Consider the following 6286-nt stretch of genomic DNA (forward strand, 5'->3'; position numbering starts at 1 on the left):
GACTTGCAAGTGAATTGGATTTAAGTGAGGCAGAGCTGTGCAAAATCATAAGCATCAGGGATCTAGGGACTTCATAAGGCAGAGCTCTGGATGAATTCATGAGGAGGGAGTTACTAGGCATGGAAGACGAGCTATGCAAAAGCACTGAGGTGAGAGATACAGTGTCATGTAGAGAAATCATTAGGTAAGCCAGTTTGACTGGAGCACAGACTATGTGAAAGGGAGTAACATGAAACCAATCTTGAAAGATAGGTTGGAGCCAACTGTAAAGGGCTTTTAATGCCACATTGAGTTTTTATTCTATCATGGAGGCAATAGGTAGCTACTAAAGGTCCTTCGCAGGACTGTTGTGGTAAAGGACAAAATGTATACAAAAGAACAGCATGTGTTTGGAAAAATCTAAACTGCTCTTTGGCAATAAAACCCATCTCTTTTAACACCAGTATGTTCCTGGTAATTCTACATGACTATGAATCATGCAACACTACATTCTCAAAATAACTGAAATTGCAAGAGATCCAAAGTCTATTCTTTTCCTGGAGGGGCATGTAATAGACAAACGCCGGCTGAAACAGATAATGAATAATGGCTTGCTTACAAGATGTGACATAAAAAGTACCCAGAAAATGTATGGTTGGAAAAGAAGTAGGGCCAGTCATGTAGTGTTGATGATGAGAAAAAAAAGATAGCCTGCATGCTGCATGACTACTATAGAATAAGAAAAAGTCTTTGGAAAGGTCCCCTCATTGTTGGGTAGGTGACATATGTATATTTTATTGTCAATAATTGCACAGAACGAGGTGTTGGATGGGTTACAATTTGTACCACCAGAGGGAGTACCTGTGTCAATATCACATATCTACTGGAGCATCGAAGAAATATTTTTTAAAGGGTAAAAAGACTGGGAAAACAATGGAGCTCTTTAACCGATTCCTATCTGATTTGAAGTTTGGGTTAGTTCTTACAGTAATCTTAAATGATCTACTTGTCCTTTTTAAAACTGAGAACAATATTGTAGTAGAAGCCTGCAATTGAAATAGACAAGATTAAAGACAATTTTAAATGGTCCAAAAGTGTCTGAATTTCAAGATTCTTTAAACAATTATAAGCCTCAATATATAATACTCAAAATACAATACTAAAAAAAATTATGTGTTCTCAGTAGCTAATTTTTAACCATGAATCCAGGATGTATATACATATATATATATACATATATATACACACACACACATATACACACATACATATATATACACATACATACATATATACATACATACATACATACATACATACATACATACATATATATATATATATTTTAAAGGAACTACACTACTTTCTTATAAGGCTGCTAGTAGTAGTAGTTTACTACTCATCGTTTTTTCTGTGGAGGATGTCAAGCACAACTGAAGTGATGTTTATATAATATCCAAATAACCAATTGAGTAGTGAAAAAGTTAATTGAGCTCTCCTTCCTTTCTTTTTTATTTCTTTCCTCTTCCTTTCCTTTTTTCTTTCTTCCTTCCCTTTCTTTTCCTTTTCTTTCTTTCATTTTTCTTTCCCCTTACATTTCATTCTTTCTCTATTCATTTCTTTCTTTCCCTCTACATTTCTTTCTCCTGATTGGCCACCAAACGAGTTTGATGGATTTTCCCCCTTGATTTTGGCTGAATTAACCAGATATTTTGGTATTACATAACACAGTTCAAGTCTATGAGAAATTAGCTAGATTTCTTTTTGGTTGGAAATTTTTAAAGCCAGCCCCTTAACATAAGGAATTTAAATATAAGGGGTTGGGGGGAAGGGGGAAGAAAAGAACAGGCAAAATAAAACCTAACAACCTATGTATCAAATTTCAGCCAGGAGGATTTTTGAGATGTCAAAGATATTAGACCCCCAAAACATGATTTTGTGGTGTAATTAAAATGTCAACAGCTTTCAGATGAGCCCCACATCTGTAAAGGGATTTCTACTGTTTTTAAGGAAAAGTAGCTTATAAGCAAATTCAACACTGAAACAATAATCTGAACCCAATTTTCTAAAGATACTATGTTCCAGCTTTTAAATATCTTCTGTACATTGATTTCATCTGAGAAGTAAAATTAATTTACTTTTGGAATCGCTTCTTAACTCCCATTGTTAAAATAAATTGAGGTACCCAGACTTAAATTTGGAAAACGTTTTTAACCTTATGAAAGTATTTTCCAAAAGTAACAAAGACCAGCTTATATAAGCTTTTATCTGACCTCTACTTTTTAAATAAAAAAAACATGTTTTCAGGGAAATGTGTCTTGGAAGGAAAAAAAGGATTTTTCCCCTAAGATTCTTGTAAAACATTAGGTCACTTGGTTCAGTCAGGGCAGTTTCTTTCTTTCTTTCTTTTTTTAATGGTCAAAATGTTTTAAAATTAAAACCCATTGTGTTGAAAACTATTTCAATAACAATAATGTTTCTTTGATTTAAATATCTTGAAATTTTCATGAAATAGTTCAAGAACCTTGAGTAAAACTTAGAATGTCAAACATACTTTGTATTAAAATATAGGGACAGAATTATTAATCACCATGAAAGGTAATGATACCTTCCTAATAGTGATAAACATGTAAAAAAGAAATATTCTTTTGGAATATGGAATATAAAGAGACTTAAATAAAAGTTGCTTTTTTGTAGCAGAGGCTTTTGGTTTTGTTTTGAGGGAGAAACAGATTATTGATAAAGGAAGCTCTTGGAGATGGAACTCCCTCTAACCAATGCAGATCAGCTCCTATATTGCAACTTGGAGGCTTAGAAGCAAATTCCCAGGACACTGAAAACTTAAGTGACTTGTCCAGGGTCATGTGGCTAGTATATGTAAAAGGGGGGACATTGTGTATAATGTTTAAAATATTTCTCTTATGTGCCAGTGAAATTTGGTGTAGTGAATAAGTTTTCAGGAAAACAGATTCTAAACCTCTATCCATAACTAATTGTGTTACTTCAGTTCCCTATTCATTCAACCACTCTTGGCCTCAGTTTCTTCAGCTGTAAAGTAACAGGGATATACTCAAAGACCTTTAAGGTCCTTTTCTCATATTATGCCAATCTACGTACTCCATGTTCCAACAAAACTATGCTACTTTCAGTCTTCAGAACACACCCTGTACCTCCTCTCCTTGGGTGACTCTGTTCACATTGTTCCCTGCTCCTGGAATGCATTCTCTCCCCATCTTTGCCTGTTGAAATCACATCCATTCTTTAAAGCCTAGCACAAATGCCTCTTCCTCCACAAGGACTTTCCTTTATTGGGATGCTTACCCTTAAACCTCACATAAAGGAATGAAGGAGAAAGAGAGAGAGAGGGAGAGAGAGAGAGAGAGAGAGAGAGAGAGAGAGAGAGAGAGAGAGAGAGAGAAGGAATGAGAGAGAGAAAGAAAAAGCATGAAATCAAGTACTCTGCTAAATGCTAGGGTAACATCTGGTTGTTGTCCTTCATTCCTGAAGAGGATCAAAATGACATCACTGTGTTGGAGTCAAGGTACAGGGTGTCTGATCAGACCAACAGGAACTCAGAAAACTTACCACAGGGCAGGCACAAATAGTGCATATGAACATTTGGAGTGGAGACGTCTCTAAATTTGTGCATCTCATGTTTCTTTTGAGCTACTGCAATTCTGCTTCATTCATAGAGCACAGCGCCTTCTTTGATGTGGGCATACCGTGCTGGGCAGTCCTTTGCCAGTATCTCCCATGTCATGCAATCACTTTCAAAGCTCTTCAGAGAGACCTTGAGAGTATCCTTGTATTGCTTCTTCTGACCACTGTGTGAGTACCTGCCTTGTGGGAGTTCTCCATAAAAGTCTTTTAGGCAAATGTACATTTGGCATTCAAACATGGTCAGCCCACTAGAGTTGTCTTCTCTGCAGTAGAGTTTGAATGCTAACAGTTTGGTTTGAAAAAGGACCTCAGTGTCCTTGCCAGTGATCTTCAGAATCTTCTCAAGACAATTTAAATGGAAGTGATTTGGTTTCCTGTCATGTTGCAGGTAGACTGTCCAGGTTTCACAGGCATACAACAATGAAGTCAGTATGACCCTCTAGACTTTCAGTTTGGTAGGCAGCCTAATACCTCTTCTTTTCCACACTTTCCTTTGGAGCCTCCCAAATACTTAGATAGCTCTGGCAATGTGTGCATCAACCTCATCATCTTTGTGTACATCCCTGGAAAGTACACTGCCAAGGTAAGTTAACTTAGCCACAGTATTTAAAATTTCTCCATCTGCTGTAACAATGGTTCCACATATGGATGGTGTGGTGTTGGCTGGTAGAAAGCCTGAGTTTTCTTGGTGTTGATTATTAGGTCAAAATTAGCACAAGTAGCAGAGAATCCACATTTTGTTGCAACTCAGCTTCAGAGGCTGCACTGAGTCCACAGTCATCTGAGAACAAAAACTCAAACAGAGAAAAGGAAGATAGGTAGTAAAAATAAAGGCACATAGCAGTGTGTTTTTTTAAACATTTTTAAACATTAAACATTCACTTTTTTAAACATTTTTTAAAAAAAGATTCACTTTTTAAAAAAGGCAATCAGGGTTTCTGTAATCTATTTGTAAAAATAAAAGTCATAGAAGGCCTATTCTTATACATAGACATACATCTGTATCTATATATCATTTTGTAGCTACAGCTATACACAGGATTGTGCTTGTAAGAAGACCTGAACGCTAGGCCAAGTTCTGCAAGGAACGCTCCATGAATTTGGGCAAGTCAATGAGCTTGTATTTCCTCAACTAAGCAAAATGGACTGGACCAGATTATCCTCAGTAACCCTTCTATAACTATGTATAAAGAATCAAAGAATCTTTGAGTCGGAACATGCCTCTAATGCCAATATTATCTAGTTCAAATTCTGAACCAGAATTCCCTCTACCACACGCTTAAAAATTGGTCATTTGAAGACATCTGGTGATGTCTTCATCTACCTTCTTAGCAAATTCATTTCATTTTTGCAATAGCTCTAATTATTAGAAAGATTTTCCTTACCTTAAGCCTAAATCTGTCTCTTTGCAACTTAAATCCATTGTTCCTAATTATGTCCCCTTAGATTAAGCAGAATTAGCCTGTTCTCTTTCTATTCCATGCAACAGTCCCTCAGATAATATAAGAGAACTATCATGTCCCTCTGGGCAGCTAGGTGGCACCTGGGCAGGTAGGTGGTGCAGTGGATAGAGCACCAGGCCTGGAATCAGGAAGATGCATCTTGCTGAGTTTAAATCTGGCCTCAGACACTTATGTGACTCTGGAAAAGTCATTTAATCCCATTTGTCTCAGTTTCCTCATGTGTGAAATGAGCTGGAAAAGGAAATGGCAAACCACTTCAATATCTTTGCCAAGAAAACACCCAATGGGATGATAAAAAAAAAAAAAGTCATATATGACTGAAAACAACCAAACAACAAAAAACATGTCCTTTTTTTTTTTCTTTTACAGGCTAAATATTCTTAATTCCTTTAACTGATTCACATAGGGTTTGACCCTGAAGTCTTTCAAGATCCTATTTGTCTTCTTCTGGGTACTTGTCAGCTTATTAGCAGCCTTCCTAAAATTTTTAATATAGTCTGATCAGGGCAGGACTGCCATGTCCCCAGTCCTGAACAACATGCTTCTTTTAATGCAACCTAAGATTACATTAATTTTGTTGGTTGCTACATCACACTCTTGACTCATATTGAACTTGCATTCCATCATAAGAAAAGGTGTATGATGTCTACTGGCCTTAACCTGTGCCTAAAATTCTGCAGCTTCCACCACTTAACAGCTATAGCCCTTTGAAATCCAGAAAAGAATGTTTACAGTACCAAAGTCCCTACTATTAGCAAATGGTTCCACATCAGAAATAGATACAGCTTCATCGTTGAAAATACCATTAAAAAAACATGTAAGACCATATGCTTTATGGCTGCACCCTAAGGTCCACCGGCCCTTTTCATTTGATTTGCTGAATCTTCTGTTTCTCTCTCTCTCTCTCTCTCTCTCTCTCTCTCTCTCTCTCTCTCTCTCTCTCTCCCTCTTAAAACATGAGCTCCTTGAGAATAGTGATTGTCTTGATTTTCTATTTGTATCCTTAGTGCTTTGCATAAAATAAACCCTTAATAAATGCTTTTCATTCATTTAACTATGGTTGAAAGTTTTAGCAGAGAAAAGGCATGTTCTCAGAATAGTAGGATCAGCCTTTAGTGTTATGAAAACAGTTTGCGTGGAGAAGGGTCAGGTTTCTGAGAAAATATGGGAAAAAATATTTGAAT

The sequence above is a fragment of the Trichosurus vulpecula genome, chromosome 8 (genome assembly GCF_011100635.1).
Source record: "Trichosurus vulpecula isolate mTriVul1 chromosome 8, mTriVul1.pri, whole genome shotgun sequence".
In the NCBI taxonomy this organism is placed as follows: domain Eukaryota; kingdom Metazoa; phylum Chordata; class Mammalia; order Diprotodontia; family Phalangeridae; genus Trichosurus; species Trichosurus vulpecula.